The sequence below is a fragment of the Schistocerca gregaria genome, chromosome 6, assembly GCF_023897955.1.
Source record: "Schistocerca gregaria isolate iqSchGreg1 chromosome 6, iqSchGreg1.2, whole genome shotgun sequence".
Lineage (NCBI taxonomy): Eukaryota > Metazoa > Arthropoda > Insecta > Orthoptera > Acrididae > Schistocerca > Schistocerca gregaria.
The window spans coordinates 252,503,931-252,521,429 of NC_064925.1; the positions used below are offsets into that span (position 1 = coordinate 252,503,931).

A 17,499-nucleotide genomic window follows, 5' to 3' on the forward strand; every position below is an offset into this window, starting at 1 on the left:
TGCTGCACTCTTCCACGTCGTCTGCTGTTACGTAACAAATCCGAGATCAACCCCATGCTGCTATCGCTATCAGCCGTGGCTTCCTGACACTTCCAGTACATCCAGCTGATTAAAACGTCTGCGATTTCCTCAATTTAGCCAGCAGCTGTAAAGCATCCCGCCAGGCTTCCCCTAACGAGGTTCGCCGATGCTGCCCTGGAATTATTCATGGGAGACGGCAATTAGAAACACAAGACGCAGCTTAATCTCGCGTCCCCAGAATGCAAGATGGCTGCTCCCGCAGTCCCGCCTATTCTCCCCAAGTTTGCTAACACCGTGGAACTGCTTTGTGAGTGAATAATGAGCTTGTTAATGTGCGTTATCAATTGTGTATCACGTGTTGCGTACTTCTAGAAATGAAAAAGGATGGAAAACACATGAAAGTCATGGTAATAAGCAAAAATAATTAGTGCGAAAGAGTATTTCTCAACCCCCATTCGGAGATTTTATCCGAACATCGACACACACATTTGGCCTAGCAGCTAACCTAGCATAGTTTTTATGTTGTTCAATTCGAATAAAGGAACTAACGAAGTATAGAGTTTAACATTCCGTCGATGGCGTAGTTATTAGGGGCCTATAGACTTGGCTTGGGGAAGGAAATCACTTGTCTCCTTTTCAAAGGAACCATCCCAACACTCGCCTTAAGCGAGGGGAAAATGACTGTCGCTATGACTCCGTACAAGCCCTAATTTCACTTTTCGTCTCGGTCTGTGCGCGTAATGTACGTTGACCGTATTAGACTCGTCCAGCAGTCAGCCGCAAATGTCGATTATGTAAATTTTCTCAATAGTGTCTTGCGAATAGAACATCGTCTTCCGACCTGGGATTCCCCTTTGAGTTCACGGAACATATCTGCAACAATCGCGTATTGGTCGGACCTACTGGTAACAAATCTCGCAACCCGCCTCTGAATTCCTTCAATGTCTGTCTCTGATCCGAGCTTTTAGGGATCCTAGACGCTCTAGTGGTATTCAAGAATGGGTTGCACAAGTGCAGTTGTTCCCAACCTGGGGTAATTACCCCTGAGGGGTAAAACGAAATTTCTGTGACGTAAAAAATAAACGATTTGATTCTGTTTCAGTCACAAAAGTAAATTATTTTCATAAGATCGTTACTATTATCACAATTTTGTAAGACTCTAATATTGATTATATTAAGAGAGATTTACTTCTTCTCTTTAGTAGCATTACTGCGGTGGAGGTTACATGTTCCTCAAATAGTCCACCCACTAAACACACATGTTGTGCTGTGTCCCATTCATCGCTGGTGACAAAAGTGACACACATGCGTAACAAATGTCTTCTCGACGTTGTAGATAGTATCTCCAATAGTCTATAAATTGCTTCATTACTCGCTTAATTACAGATAAATGAATTGACAGCAGGACAGAGTAGTACCTACATAAGAGCTGCTATTGCGCTTTATGAACTTTATTATTATTATTATTATTATTATTATTAGAGTTGTTAGACACAAAACATTAACAGCCTGACGTCCAGTTTCTGTCAGTTCATGGGTAAGGTGTGCAGCAATGAAGTGATTTACAAACACTAAGGACAGTGGACACATGTGAACTCGTTTGATTTTAAATGGGTTTACAGAGTGCAGGTCATGCAAGAGCCGCAATGGAGAGTAGTAATACAACTGAACCACACTTTCCTAAAATTCTCAAAACCCTAGTCCACCATATACGTTCTCTAGCACCAATCTTACTTCTCATGTCAGTCTGCGACAATATGTATCAAGCATCACACGACTAATATTTTATTCAGACATTACAGAACTGAAAAACTGTATTTCCTACTCTTCTGAATTCATTTATATTTTTCCAAATTTAGAGTAATCTTCCACTCGCCACACAAAATAGGAATTCTGTTCACGTTACCCTGTCTCCTCCTCAACACGAAAAATTTCCCTTGCACTACAGCGTCATCAGCAAACGTTTGCAGACCATTGCTCATCCTATCCGTCAGATCGTTTATGTAGATACACAACAAGAACGGTCCTATCACACCTTCCCGGACCACTGCCGATGATGTTCTTGTCTCTGCCGAACACTCGCCGTCCAGGACAATGTTATCTCTTCGTAGTATTTTACAGCTTTAAGGAGGTTACTAATTTAATTACTTACGTGCGGAATGCGAAGTTACGGAAGAAAGTTGGAGAGTGTACAAAATGCGTTAGGTAACTAACTCACGTACTTGTTTTTGGTAACGATTTGAAAACAATTCAAAAATGGTTCAAATGGTTCTGAGCACTATGGGACTTAACATCTATGGTCATCAGTCCCCTAGAAGTTAGAACTACTTAAACCTAACTAACCTAAGGACATCACACAACACCCAGCCATCACGAGGCAGAGAAAATCCCTGACCCCGCCGGGAATCGAACCCGGGAACCCGGGCGTGTGATGAAAAGAATTAGGACAATGTTGTAAAGGAGTGACAACTTATATAGAGGTGTCTCTGACGCTTTCTCTACAGTAGCTTCAGGAATATGGTAAATGTTTACAGGAAACATGGCACCGTAACTGATGTCCGTTGAAGCAGGTGCATATTGTAGAGAGAATGGAAAGAAATTAAAAATTACAGTTACCCAACATTCCCCGCTGTTGCATGGAATGATCAGCCTTAAATGGGCTTCACGATCCAAGGAACTTAACGTTCCAAACTACTTTCAGCACTTGAATCTTTTTGTGGGTAGGAGCCAACAAAATATCATTCGGAGGAGACACAAACGATCTCACCTAAAAAAAAAATACGCTTCTGTTTCAATGATTGCGTCCTCAACTCGTTTACTGTATCCGTCACTCTCTTCCCGCTCCCCCCTATTGCATGACAACGCATAACGACTACTCTCCTCTTGGTACTATTTCTTTGTTCACCGTCAGTCCTATCTGGTAAGCATTCCTAACCGCACAGCTGTATTCAAGAAGAGGACGGACAAGCGTAGTGTAAGCAGTCTGTTGATGAGATTCGTTACACTTTCTGTTACGCCAGAGTCTTTCGTGCGTTATCCCCACATTTTCTATGCGATGGCACCAGTTGAAGTTGCTCTTAATTTTAAAATGTAGGTACTTAGTTGGAGCGATTTGTCATGTATTTCTAACTTTACGGAATTTTTTCTAGTGATTAGGGCCTCAGTTTATTGTTCGCAGTCAACTGGCACTTTAGGCATAACACATATATCTTGGCAATTGTTTCGAACCTCTGATAACTTCAACTAGGTTCTCATGAAAACATATTAATATTATTAAACTAACGTATTTTATATATTTCATTATTTTTAATTTTTATTTCTATAATGCCTATATTTGGATCATGCTGTTTCAACTGATACTTTTTATTGCTCCTTTTTGACCTACATACATAATAGGGTCATCTGCAATCATTATAAGAATAATAATAGTTTTCAATATTCTGTTTCACTGCAGCCCTTTGAATTGAGTTCTTTCATAATTTTTACTGCAGATAAGTATCTTCTTCTGATGTCAGTAACACTAAAGTCAATACCCCACTTTATAAAAGGCTGTGTGTTTATATTGTTGTCCAGAGAAAGGACGTCATTTTATTTCTGTATTTCTGTTGCTGTAATCTATGGCTAGATCTAAAAACTAAAAATCTAAACAATGAAGGCCTAACGATACTGACCGGCCACCGTGTCATCCTCAGATCATAGGCTTCACTGGATGCCGATATGGAGGGGCATGTGGTCAGCACACCGCTCTCCCGGCCGTATGTCAGTTTCCGAGACCGGAGCCGCTGCTTCTCAATCAGGTAGCTCCTCAGTTTGCCTCACAAGGAGTGAGTGCACCCCGCTTGCCAACAGCGCTCTGCATAACGGATGGTCACCCATCCAAGTGCTAGCCCAGTTCGACAGCGCTTAACTTCGGTGACCTGACGGGAACCGGTGTTACCACTGCGGCAAGGCCGCTGGCAGAGCAAATAACGTTTATAACCTTTTAGGCACTCATACTTTTTGTGTATGTGTTTCAACTTGATCTCTTTGACGCTCACATAGTATTTTTATCTTTGACAGTTGTAATGTGTCAGTAATTAAGTGATGAGTTATCACCAAATGTGCACTACTGTAATGTGTCAGGGCACAGTGTGTTTATACGGACCGTGATAAGACAGGCTACTATGACACAAATGTTCTACATTTGTATTCTCCTATACTGGGTGACAATTATTGAACTGTATTAAATAAATTCGTCATAACTTCCAAACGGTTTGCGTTAGGGCGTTGAAACTGCACGATGTGAATTAGTAAGCGCATTGTTGTTTGGTTTAACGACGAAGCCCACTTTCACATGGATGGGTTCGTCAATAAGCAAAATTGGCACGTTTGGGGGACTGAGAATCCGCAAGGTTCTCCACTCTCAGCGGGTAACTATGTGGTGTGCAATGTCCAATCACGGAATAATCGGTGCGATATTCCTTGATGGCACGGTGACTACTGAACGGTACATGAACGTTTCGGATGACGATTTCATCGCCATTGTCCAAAGTGACCCTGATATGGTTCATGCAAGACGGAGCTCGACGACATCGAAGAAGTAGTGTGTTTGATGTCCTCGAGGGGCAATCTGGGGACCGTATTCTGGCTCTGAGGCAGCCAGAGGCCACTGGCATGGGCCCCGATTGGCCAACATATTCTCCGGATCTGAACACATGCGACTCCTTTTTGTGAGGCTAGAGGCTAGATTAAAGACAAGATGTACAACAATAGCAGCCAGACCATTGCTGAGCTGAAAACAGCCATTCCGGAGCTCATCGACAGCATCGATGACCGAGACTTCAGCGGGTCATGCACAATTTCGCTATTCGTCTGCGCCACATCGCTGCCAATGATGGCAGGCATATCCAGTATGTCGTAACCTAGATCCGAATGTCTGCAGTGACGTTTACGTGATGAATAAAGTGTGTGCATGCCGTAGTTTGTAACTAATTTAGGTTTTTTTCATATAGTTCAATAATTGTCTCTTTGTGTGGCGGAAATGTATGGCTGAATGGTTCAAATGGCTCTGAGCACTATGGAACTTAACATCTGACGTCATCAGTCCCCTAGAACTTAGAACTACTTAAACCTAACTAACCTAAGGACATCACACACATCCATGCCCGAGACAGGATTCGAACCTGCGACCGTAGCGGTCAGGCGGTTCCAGACTGTAGCGCCTAAAAACGTTCAGCCACTCCGGCCGGCTGTATGGCTGACCCATTGATGAACATTGTTAAGTATTGTGTTATAAAAATGACCTTTTTTTAATTTCCCCATTTGCAATGACGCTTCTGCGTGTCCTGTAGTCTTTCCTTTTGTTTTTTTTTTTTTTTTTTTTTTTTTTTTTTGTACATTTCAGTTATCTCCTTGAAGATGATTGTAATAATCGGAACCGGTAGACAATTAACATAAAATTGTACAGGAGATGGCACAAACATGCTTTTTTTCTAAATTATTTAACAGCTGTTGTAAATCACCAATGAAAAACTATTTCTCAGAAGTGTTTTGTTCTATCAACTCTCCTGAGTATTTAAGCTAGTTCGTCGGTTTCATTTTCCCTTCTTTTATTGTGTTACTCTGCGTTGTCACTTTATGTTCGTAGTAAACCCAGTTTTCTCTTTAGTACTATGGCTATTAAAATTGAGGCGTATGTCGTACGTTAAGAGAGATTTTGGCAGGTTATACTGTGGTTGGGTATTGAGTGAGGGAAGTACGAGTAATAACGAACTTTTCTCCCCCTCCTGTCCTCCCCCCCCCCCCCCCTACCCCCAGGGGCCGAACATTAGGTCTGTGTCTGGTTGCAAGCAATAGAGTACCAGCACAGAGTGGACCAACCCGACCCACACATGTTGCAAGTGATACAAAACGCCAGCGAATCGTGGCTAGTGCAGCTGCGGGCAGAGCGGCGGTTTAATGCGAAATGTCAGCAGGGTTAGGGGCGCAGGGACAGTATTAGGCCATTAGCGCTGCCTGGTCGCGGACCCGTGACACGCGACTCCACGTGTGGGAAGTGCGGGCCTCCAGCGCGTGTGGGCCGCTTCCCACGGGTTGAGTTCCAGCTGCGAGCGGCGAGCTGTGGCCACCGCCGGAAGAGGCAGGTGCGGCCACGCTTTACGGCTGCCGCTGGTCGATATCGTACGAACTCGTTACAGAGTAACCAGTACACGAGTTCAGTTTTTGGTAGTGTCTGAAACGTTTCGTTGAGAGGTGGCATGAGCCCCCTCTCATATTTCTATCTTACTCTGAGTAATTCGATTTTCCTCTCTAATTGCATGCGGTCGAAAGTTGCTATTCCTTCACACGCGGACTTCCCACGCAGCGTCTCTCGTCACCCGGGTGGTCCGGTGACAAGCGAGTTGTGCTGAGGTTGAAAGGGTTAAGCTAACAGGTGTGAGGGAGTCGAGTAGATGCTTTCCAGACGCTGACATTGTCATAAGAACGGGAGCGACAAGCCCAGAGAGACCAGAAGGGGCGGCTGGGCTAGAGATTCCGTTACTTCGCAGAAATTTAGTAAAAACACTTTCTGGCGAGCTACCAGCGAGGCGTGGGAATGACTTGTGTTCCCAGGCAGTCTTGGCGGGCAAATTCCCACGTTTTCTGCAAAATCGTAGCTGTGATTAGCTTGCTCAGGGCATAGTCCTGTGACGTAGCAAAATCGGCGCAGAAATTGGCGCCAAGAATCTCCATTGGTGAAATGGTAGTGCTTCGGCAAAAGAGTGGAGGTTTCCGCCCGTTTTCGAGTTGCTGATTGGAACGTTTAACCACAGCTACTGTCGTGGGGGCGGGAATGTTCTGTGTTCGGTTTGTACGGGTGCTCTTGAGAGAGTCGGCTCTAGCCTTTCGGTCGGAGTAGGTTACAAAGACTGAGCTCTCGCTGCTCTGGACAGCCTGCCTTCCGTTGGCTGTCTAATATACATTTATTTAATTGTAACTGTTTGACGAAGTTTCTGAAGTTTCGACTTCAACGTAACTTTCCGAATACAATTGTCAATTGAGCGTTCTGATTACAAGCGGTCTATGTTGTCTGTCTTTAGCAGTTTTGGCTAAAGTTGCCTGTTTCAGAGTTACTGTGTGATTTCGCTTGTTAAAGTCAATCACTGTACCGTCAGTGATTGTGTGGCGAGCCTTCTTCGTCTCTCTCAGAGGCACATTTGTATTGCTAGGAAGTCTTTAGTCTGGAACAACCAGACCTGGATAATTTGTTTCGGGCTATACTCGCGACATTATCACCACCACGACGGGACGTCGAAGCAACCAACCATCGCCTCCGGTACGCCAGATAGTGTTCTTGCAGCTTGGTAACGTATGTCCGCAGCACCGGCAGATTAGGGATTTTCCTAGGTGATAACACTGTTCTACAAAAAAAAAACTTTTTTTCTATTTCTGATAAAAAATATTGTAATCCTAGTTGTATTTTGACTGCTGAATTGAAAACTGTTTTTGGTTTTTTTCTGTCAGGGATAGTTTACGAGTAATCGCAATTTTATTTCTCTTTTCAGTTTCTGATATAGTTCAGCAAACGTGAGGTGAAATCTGACAAACAAATGTAGATCTTTATGATGTTATAAGTTCATCACATTAACGGAGGGTGGGATCTAACATATAACACAGTAAACTTTGTGTGTACACTTTGAAGCATTTATTTGACATGAGAAATTACAGAAAATTGACCAACAATGAGCCACTGCCTTGTAATGCACATCACTTTTTTCTCTTGTATTGTGAATCTTTCTTCTCTCGAATGATATTCCAGCAATAATCTGCTAACATAGAAGGTACCCACTTCCCTTCATAGCGCCTTTCTATGGTAGAAATGTCTTTATGGAATCTTTCCCCATGTTCATCCGATATGTCACTACAACTCTCTGTAAAGTAGTCCAGATGAGAGTCCATCATATGTACCTTCAAAGACATATTGCACCCCAAATCCTGATATGCTTTGATCATATCCTTCACCATTGCTTTGCAGTTAGTAGCTCTTCTTCTTCCGAGGAAGTTTTCCAACACCATCTTGAAACAGTCTCATGCGGTTTTTTTCTTTATCAGTTAAACATGCTTCAAAATTTGCATCTCTCTGCAGCTCCCTGATTTGTGGGCCCACAAATACACCTTCCTTTATTTTTGCGGCTGAAATATGGGGGAATTTGGTAGCTAGATATGCAAACCCACAGCCTGTCGGATCCATGGCCTTCACGAATTGTTTCATCAGGCCAAGTTTTATGTGAAGCGGTGGAAGTAGTATATATTCAGGGGCTACCAGACTTATCACGTTGTACATCCTTTTTGCCAACTTTCCATCTTCACCTAAGCCATTTCTTTTTCACGTAGTGAGAATTTCGGTCTCGACTATCCCACTTGCAAAGAAAACAGGCATACTTTGTGTAGCCTTGTTGCATTCCCAGTACTACAGGAATTACCTTGAAATCTGCACATATTTTCCGTTTGTGTTCATTGTATTTTAATGAATTTAGCATCCTTTGTACGAATTCGTAATTCTCTTTTGTCAAACTAGCGTAAGCTACTGGAAGAGAGGGTATTTTATTTCCGTTATCGAGCAAAACACCCTTCAGACTTGTTTTCGATGCATCTATGAAAAGTCTCCACTCCTGTGAAATATAAGTGAAGTTCAGCACTTTCATCAGGCCAGCAACGTCATTGCAAAAGTCTACTTTGTCAGTTGAAAAATAAGAAATAAAGGCATGTTCTCTGTGCCTGAACACACTGATTTTAGTACTTTGGTGCAGTAGATTACAATCTTGTAATCTTGAACCAAGCAGCTGCTCCTTTTCTTTACTTAGTCCTAGATCACGTACTAAATCATTTAAATCTGCCTGTGTTAACAAATGTGGCGATGACTCACTTGTGCAGTTATATAAAGAATCATCTGTGATTTCTTCAGTACTACTTATTTCACTGTCACTCGGAATTTGACCTCGAGCTCTTGAAGGTACTGGAAGGTTGTCGGAATGCTGCACTGGCATTCTCGCTGATCTGGGCAAACAATGTGCCTCTTCGACTTTTTGTTTGTAAAACCCCTAATTTTTCTTAGACAGAAATAACAATCCTTAACATGGTCCTTAGGCTCCCTCCACACCATGGGAACAGCAAACAACGCCACATTCTCTTTACCTTTCCACCACTGAATTAGTTTGCAGTAACAAGTAGAACAACAGAAATGTGGTGCCCATTCTTTATCTTGGTCCCCTACCTCTACTCCAAAGTAATGTTTGTATGCTTTCTTTATGACTGAAGAAATTTTCTTCCTATTTCCGGCAAAAGTGAACTTCCCACAGATGTTGTCCGGCTTATATCGACATCCACGACGACGTGGCATTTCTGCAAATTTAAAAATACCACTTTGGTAGTACACCTGTATTAAATTAATAGTAGGGAACTAGAGGAACGCTGATGTGTAAAAACAAGCAGTCGTTTTTCCTTCAGCACCAGGCTCAATCAGTTTACACACAGGAACTAAAAAATTCAACCGTGCTCGGAAACATGACAGACAGTTACTTGTCAGCCAAAACACCTACTCGTTAAGACTGACACAAATTGTAGCTAACACCGCTGTTGTAAACTCGATGCATCTGCCCCTACGAGGCGTGAAGCTTTACTGCCGAGGCAGCGACCGGCTGTCGCCGTTCGAGTTAATTAGATGTTTCAGGTGGTCTTAATGACATAGGTGTGGCAGGGGATAACCTAATGATATCTGATTCTTCCCACCTGCTGTTGCACAAGAAATTATCACGTTCTATCACTACTGGATGCGGCAACATACCCGTATTTCTCTATAACGTCTCTGTCTTTGCCATGAATTGTGAATAGACATATTACATAAAAAGTATCCCCGACAGCGATATTTTGTTTACATATTTGAATATCCCATGGTATTATGGTCTAGAAGCACACAGTTTAATATCAGAAATAGAACCCATGTCGAACAGTGTAATCAGAGCTCAGCAGAGCGCGCCTGTTTGTCTTTTCTAACTTTGTTCTGTCTTGGGTGTTCATTGTCTGAGTTCTCACTACTGTACCAGCAATCAATGTTGGGTTGGCTGTGTGTTTCTCTTAAGATTTGAGTTGCAAGAAATTGGCTCCACATACCACTTCGTCATAAATGTCACAATGTAGTTTAAGGACAACTTCACCTTCACAGCATTTATTTGAGTATCCAATCTGAGCCAATTTGGTGTATTGTAATTGTTTCATGTGTTTTGTTTATTATTTTGAGTTTAGTCATAATAAATCATATTGTTATTTTGGACAGAACTTCCATTCTGTTAATCGGTAGAGCAACCCTTTCATTTCTCATTACGTTAATGGAACTTTCCTTTATTTAATTAATTTCTATCAAATTAAATTATTGCAGGTGCCAAACTCTTTTCTACTTCACTTGCAGGGTCGATTACAGTCAGTTCGCGTTTCTTCTTTATCCATGTGCAACAGCAAACGTCGGAGTTAGAATAGGGGAGGGGGGGGGGGGCGAAGAGCATCATTTCCATATGAAGATTCTAGAAGAATTGAGTGTTAAAGACACTGCTAGCCCCGGCACTTCGCATCGTTACCGGCATGTCTTCGAACCGGCACGCAAGTTGTGCCCAGCGTAACATTCCTTGCTCTTGCAGCAGTGGTAAATTTCTTGTCTTCTAGAACGTCTTAGGCGTTACAGTAGGCAGTAGTCGTCCCAGATTATGAAGTGCAAAGAAAATTTCGCGCACTCTGACTTCGCAGCGCGATTGCTCACATACTGGCAATACAAAAACGTCTGTAACAAAATTTCGTCCTGCCCATATTTAGGGCAGTAAACGGACGTTTAAGACTGGCAACCGGCAACACTGTAATCACATGTACGATAACCACAGGTGTCAGCAGATCCAGCAGTGCTGTGCAGTGGATAGCATTTTGAGTTAACATGAAGGAGGTCGAGGGTTACATTATGGGTCAAGGCTTATACGTTTTTATGTGATAAAAATAGTGTGCGTGGTACGGTATCTGGATCTGAATCAAAAAATGGTTCAAATGGCTCTGAGCACTATGCGACTTAACTTCTGAGGTCAGCAGTCGCCTAGAACTTAGAACTAATTAAACCTAACTAATCTAAGGAAATCACACACATCCATGCCCGAGGCAGGATTCGAACCTGCGACCGTAGCGGTCGCTCGATTCCAGACTGTAGCGCCTAGAACCGCACGGCCACTCCGGCCGGCTCAGGTTTATAATGGTGATCTTCCGATAACGTAGTTGGGCAATTACGGAGTCCATCTACATTATGGAAATACACTACTGGCCATTAAAATTGCTACACCACGAACATGACGTGCTACAGATGCGAAATTTAACCGACAGGAAGAAGATGCTGTAATATGCAAATGATTAGCTTTTCAGAGCATTCACACAAGGTAGGCGAAGGTAGCGACACCTACAACGTGCTGACATGAGGAAAGTTTCCAACCGATTTCTCATAGACAAACAGCAGTTGATCGGCGTTGCATGGTGAAACGCCTAGTGTAACGAGGAGAAATGCGTACCATCACGTTTCCGACTTTAATAAAGGTCGGATTGAAGCCTATCGCGATTGCGGTTTATCGTGTCGCGACATTGCTGCTCGCGTTGGTCGAGATCCAATGACTGTTAGCAGAATATGGAATTGGTGGATTCAGAAGGATAATATGGAACGCCGTGCTGGATCCCAACGGCCTCGTATCACTAGCAGGCGAGAAGACAAGCATCTTATCCGCTTGGCTGTAATGGGTCGTGCAGCCACGTCTCGATCCCTGAGTCAACAGATGGGGACGTTTGCAGCAGCATGGACTATCAGCGCTGTGACCATGGTTGCGTTTACCCTTGACGCTGTATCACAGACGGGAGCGCCTGCGATGGTGTACTCAACGACGAACCTGGGTGCTCGAGTGGCAAAACGTCATTTTTTTCGGATGACTCCAGGTTCTGTTTACAGCATCATGATGGTCGCATCCGTGTTTGGCGATACATAGGAAGCGTGTCATTGCCATACTGGCGTGTCACCCGGTGTGATGGTATGGGGGGTCATTGGTTACACGTCTCGGTCACCTCTTGTTCACATCGGCGGCACTTTGACCAGTGGACTTTAAATTTCAGATGTGTTACGACCCGTGGGTCTACCCTTCATTCGATCCCTGCGAAACCCTACATTTCAGCAGGATAATGCATGTTGCAGATCCTGTACGGGCCGTTCTGGATACAGAAAATGTTCGACTGCTGCCCTGGCCAGCACATTCTCCAGATCTCTCACCAACTGAAATCGTTTGGTCAATGGTGGCCGAGCAAGTGGCTCGTCACAATACGCCAGTCACTAGTCTTGATGAACTGTGGTACCATGTTGAAGTTGCATGGACAGCTGTACCTGTACAGGCCATCCAAGCTCTGCTTGACTCAATGCCCAGGAGTATCAAGGCCGTTATTAGCGCCAGAGGTGGTTGTTCTGGGTACTGATTTCTCAGGATCTATGCACACAAATTGCGTGAAAATGTAATCACATGTCAGTTCTAGTACAATATATTTGTTCAATTAATACCCGTTTATCATCTGCATTTCTTCTTTGTGTGTCAATTTTAATGGCCAGTAGTGTATATCTATTATAAACCTGAAGATCCAGGGCCTCGCGTGCCCCCACATTTCTCCCAAACCAAAATTGGTCTTCCTCAAGGTTGGCTTCTACCAAATTGTCGGTTCTTCTGTAAACGCTTCGTGCCAGTAACTCACAACCATCATTAAACTGATAATTCGCTAACATCCACAACTGTCTGAGGGTATTTCGCCTGTCGCATACATCTTGCGCACCGGCTGGAATAGTTGTGTCGTGGCTGGCTCGCTTTTCCCGCGGACGTCAACAATTCTCAGGGACGTTGTTATGACTTACGTTATTCAGTGATCTGCCAAATCATATTTACACTATTATATCTTCCACCTCTCCATCTGCTTCCTCTTCCTTTTCTATAATATTGCCTTCAACCTCATTTGTTGTACACTATCTGATAACTAGAGTAAGATTCACTGTCTTCCAATTTCTTTGCAATTTCGGGACTAGTGAAAGGTATGAAAGGTTGTATGACAGTGTAACACACGCTGTGTGTTAGTGAGCCAGGTTAGAAACTGTTACTTGGTGTCAAACATTCTTTTCACCTGTGGCTTCGTCTGTAAGTGCTCGACTGATGATGAAGTAAAAATATAATTCAAGCAAATAAACTGACAGAGAACGTCAAGAAAAGAACTTTTTACTTTTTGTGTTTTTTAAAATTTTGGTTTACCTTCGTAAACATTTTTAATCCGAGTTTGCGTGCGACTTCATTACGTTGTCACTGAGCTTCAGTGTTCAGCTGAACTTAGGAAAATAGGCACGTGCTGGAAATTACAAGGACAGCAACGGAAATGGCATTTCCCGCTGATGTTCAGCAGCGCGGCACAGCGCCGCTTCGTTGCAACCAGACGCTTCTGGTATCTCGCACAATTAAAAGCTGACAGGCACGCTCACCGTTTGCAGCTCCTGCTGCACGAACTCCGTTAAAATCCACGCTGTATCAAAAAACAGGCCGTAATCATCGCAAAAGGAGTACTCAAAACCAAATGAGGCACGTAATGCAGTCTTATTACAAGGTCTACAATGTTGCGTTAAATAGGGAATTTAATTATCAGTGAGGGAGCAATGGTCGCATTAAGCAACCTATCGAACCAGGATACGGAAGATACTGCCAAATTTTTCCTGGTTTTGTGACTATCTGACGTAGTGGATACATTTCAACCAAAGTTCTTTTAAGGTATCTATATCATAATTGATTGCGGACATGCTGGCTAAGTTTAGGAACAGTGACTGTGTGGAATGCTTATTTATATTTTTCTGCTACCAGTCACCATTAGCTTATTTTATGTTAACTTAAAAATTTTGCAACGCTTTTCAAGCACATTTTGTTTATCATCAGGTGTTTATGCGTACGAGAAAATGTTACTCGAAGATAAAATGTCTAAAACTAAATTAACAAAGAACTCGATTATGCTCTCTGTTCTGTTGCCGCCGGCCGGTGTGGCCGAGAGGTTCTAGGCGCTCCAGTCTGGAGCCGTGCCACCGCTACGGTCACAGGTTAAGAGGAGAGGAGGATCTTAGTGTTTACCGTCCCGTCGACAACGAGGTCATTAGAGACGGGTCGCAAGCTCGGGTGAGGGAAGGATGGGGAAGGAAATCGGCCGTGCCCTTTCAAAGGAACCATCCCGGCATTTGTCTGAAGCGATTTAGGGAAATCACGGAAAACCTAAATCAGGATGGCCGGAGACGGAATTGAACCGTCGTCCTCCCGAATGCGAGTCCAGTGAGCTAACCACTGCGCCACCTCGCTCGGTGGTCGCCACCTCGCTCGGTGGTCACAGGTTCGAATCCTGCCTCGGGCATGGATGTGTGTGATGTCCTTAGGTTAGGTTTAAGTAGTTCTAAGTTCTAGGGGACTGATGACCCCAGATGTTAAATCTCATAGTGCTCAGAGCCATTTGAACCATTTGTTCTGTTGCCGGATTGACTATTGGGCTGTTTAGGGGGGAGAGATTGGGGGAGTAGTGAGTGCCCAGAAATCTATATCCAGTGATGTCTTTCAAACGTCGATTTTTGGCTAGCTGCTGCTACCTCTTCCTCACATATAACCCAGTAATTACTCCAGCACCAGAACAGTGAACAAAACAGTAAGCTACGCTGCTTCAGATAAATACATTTTATGTTTGAGTAACGTATATCAGTAAGCGTGAACGTCTGATGACGAACAAAATCAGCGCGGAGTAGCCACGCGGTTTGAGGCGCTATATCAGGGATTGCGCAGCCCCCCCCCCCCCCACGCCAGAGGTTCGGGTCCTCCCTTGGGCATGTGTGTGTGTGTGTGTGTGTGTGTGTGTGTGTGTGTGTGTGTGTGTGAGTGAGTGAGTGAGTGAGTGAGTGTGTGTGTGTGTGTGTGTGCGTGTGTGTGTGTGCGTGCGTGCGTGTTGCTCTTAGCATAACTTAGTTTAAGTAATGTGTAAGTCTAGGAACCGATGACCTCAGCACTTTGATCCCTAAGAATTCACACACATTTGAACATTTGAATTTGGACGAACAAAACAAGTTTGAAATGCTTTACGCTGTGTTAAACTAAACATAAAACAAACAAATGAGACTGGTAGAGCAGTAAAATATACATAATGTCCTGGGAGAAGTCACTTCGGTTGTTCGTCTCATTTTTGTATATAAGTAATGTAAACGAACCATAATTATTCTAACAGTTCCACGCTGGTGGTTATACGAAGGACGATGACCGCTTTGCTGTATGTCACACAATTATAACAGCTTTACCTCCAGACACATTCAAGTAATTATATTCTTTTAAAGACATGACCCTAAAATTCTTCAGAAAAAATATAGTGACATCGTATCTGTCAATATTTACAGTGAATTTTTTCGAAAACATTTCCACAAAACAGCGTGCACCATATCACATCCATAGTATCGTTAAGTGTTTTTCACCGTTTCACTGTTTCTACTTTTTTATACATTCATTAACATAATCGTTTCCGATATTTTCAAGTTAAGTATCTGATGTCACATCGATGTTACTTCGGATGCCCAATAATTAGACACATGGATTCAGGTACAGCTCGACAAGCCTATACATGTATGCTATCGCCATTATAAAAATTCAATGTATAAATAGGAGTTGGGTATTCATACTTCCACGAAGCTTGTATGTGAAACACTCAGTGTGCATTTTTAAAATAGACGTAACATGACAAGAAGCTCTGCTGCACTGTATTACGTAGTCTAATTTTTGGTACTCTCACATTTGATAACAGCACTGAAAATTTCTTAACCGGTCGCGTGAATAAATAACTAAGTAAAAACGTCCTGACAGTTGCTGTGTCAGGATTATTCATGTCTTCCTGAAATATTACAAGCATCTTTAAGATGCTTCCTTAAGATTTCGATCAACTTTGGATGGGGTTGACCTCCTGGCACAATAATTCCTGACAACTGGGCAGCCACCTTCAGTTGCGTTTTACAACTAGCTTTTATGAGCGGCTTCGCCCGCGTAAATATGTCACACACACACACACACACACACACACACACACACACACACACAAACTATAGTAGGATGGCGCAAAAATTCTGCCTCATTTGAGCATTCCTTGTTATCTTCCACGATTCGTTTTTTCTCCATGGCTCCTATTTCTATCCTCAGTCCTTTTTCTTACTGGTTTCTTTGGGACTTCATTCTGTGACCTAAGATTCCACTTGTACATCTTGTCTCTGTATATATTTCTATCTTCAATTTGTATTTGATCGATTTGTGCTTTTTCTAGGTCGAGTTTGACTTAGATGATCCATGGTATTGTTAACTTGACCCCTTGTATATCAAGATTCTGTTGGTATGTCTTGTTGCTGTAAGCCTGCTGATGTTCCCACAGAACATTAACCTTCTTTCTCCATGATCTGGTGCTAGGTATGACATGTTCTTTGTGGTTTTTCTAGAGTGTAATCTGTATCCCTGTTCTGCAGCTTGGGACGAGAATTTTCTCTCATGATTTTGCGTTCTTCCTTCAGTATGCTTCCCATGTCGTTTTTGATATGGAGTTTTAGTGACTCACTTGCATACAGTATTTCAGGCTTAATCACTGAGTTGTGGTGTCTGATCTTCGTTTGAATAGACATCCATTTCCTACTGAATGTGTCTTGTTACGCCGTAAGCTCTCTCTATTTATTGCAATGGAGTCTTATGTGAGATCTTTTCAACTTCTGTAGGTCCGAGGATTTCAATTAAATATTTGAAATGTGTAATTCTATTTATCTTTCCCTGTTTTGTGTCTAATTTTTGTGTGTTTCATTTTGAGCAGAAGAATTCAGATTTGTGGAAATAGATTTACACGCCAACTTTTTCTACACATTCTTTTAGTATTTCTACTTGTTTGGTTGCTGTTGTTTCGTAAACCAAGAGCTAGGCTGAAGATTTCTATCTTGTCCCAAGATCGCTCTGGTCGTTTTGGTTTCCTTTGTCCTTGGGTTTCCAGTTCTTTTCCAATTCCCTCATTACATTGTCCAGAACTAGGCGTACTCCAGTTTTGATAAGGAAGAGGTCAAAAGACTTCTGCCACGTATTGTGCCAGCCAATGTCTATCTCATTAGACAGAGAGCTTTTTAGTCGAGTCTCTGTTCTTCTAAGATGTTGACATGGACAATCCGTCAACAGAATCGAATCCTTTCTTGAAATGTATGGAAGTTTAAATGATTGGAGTAGCCCTGAATATATATACATCAAAAACTTACCCTATTACAAATGTGTTGGAACACCATTTTCACACCGAAAAAGTTGAACATTTAGGTGTGAAAATGGGAGAAATGCGTTTACAGTCGTAACAGAGTAGGCGTTTCGTCTCATTTCTTCATACACAGTCATATTTCATCTTTCT

General features: G+C 42.8%; 1 pseudogene; it reads right to left on the minus strand.

The window, feature by feature from the left end:
* Positions 1 to 3,861: 3,861 nt before the first annotated feature.
* On the minus strand, positions 3,862 to 3,979 carry LOC126279302 (5S ribosomal RNA; annotated as a pseudogene).
* Positions 3,980 to 17,499: the final 13,520 nt, after the last annotated feature.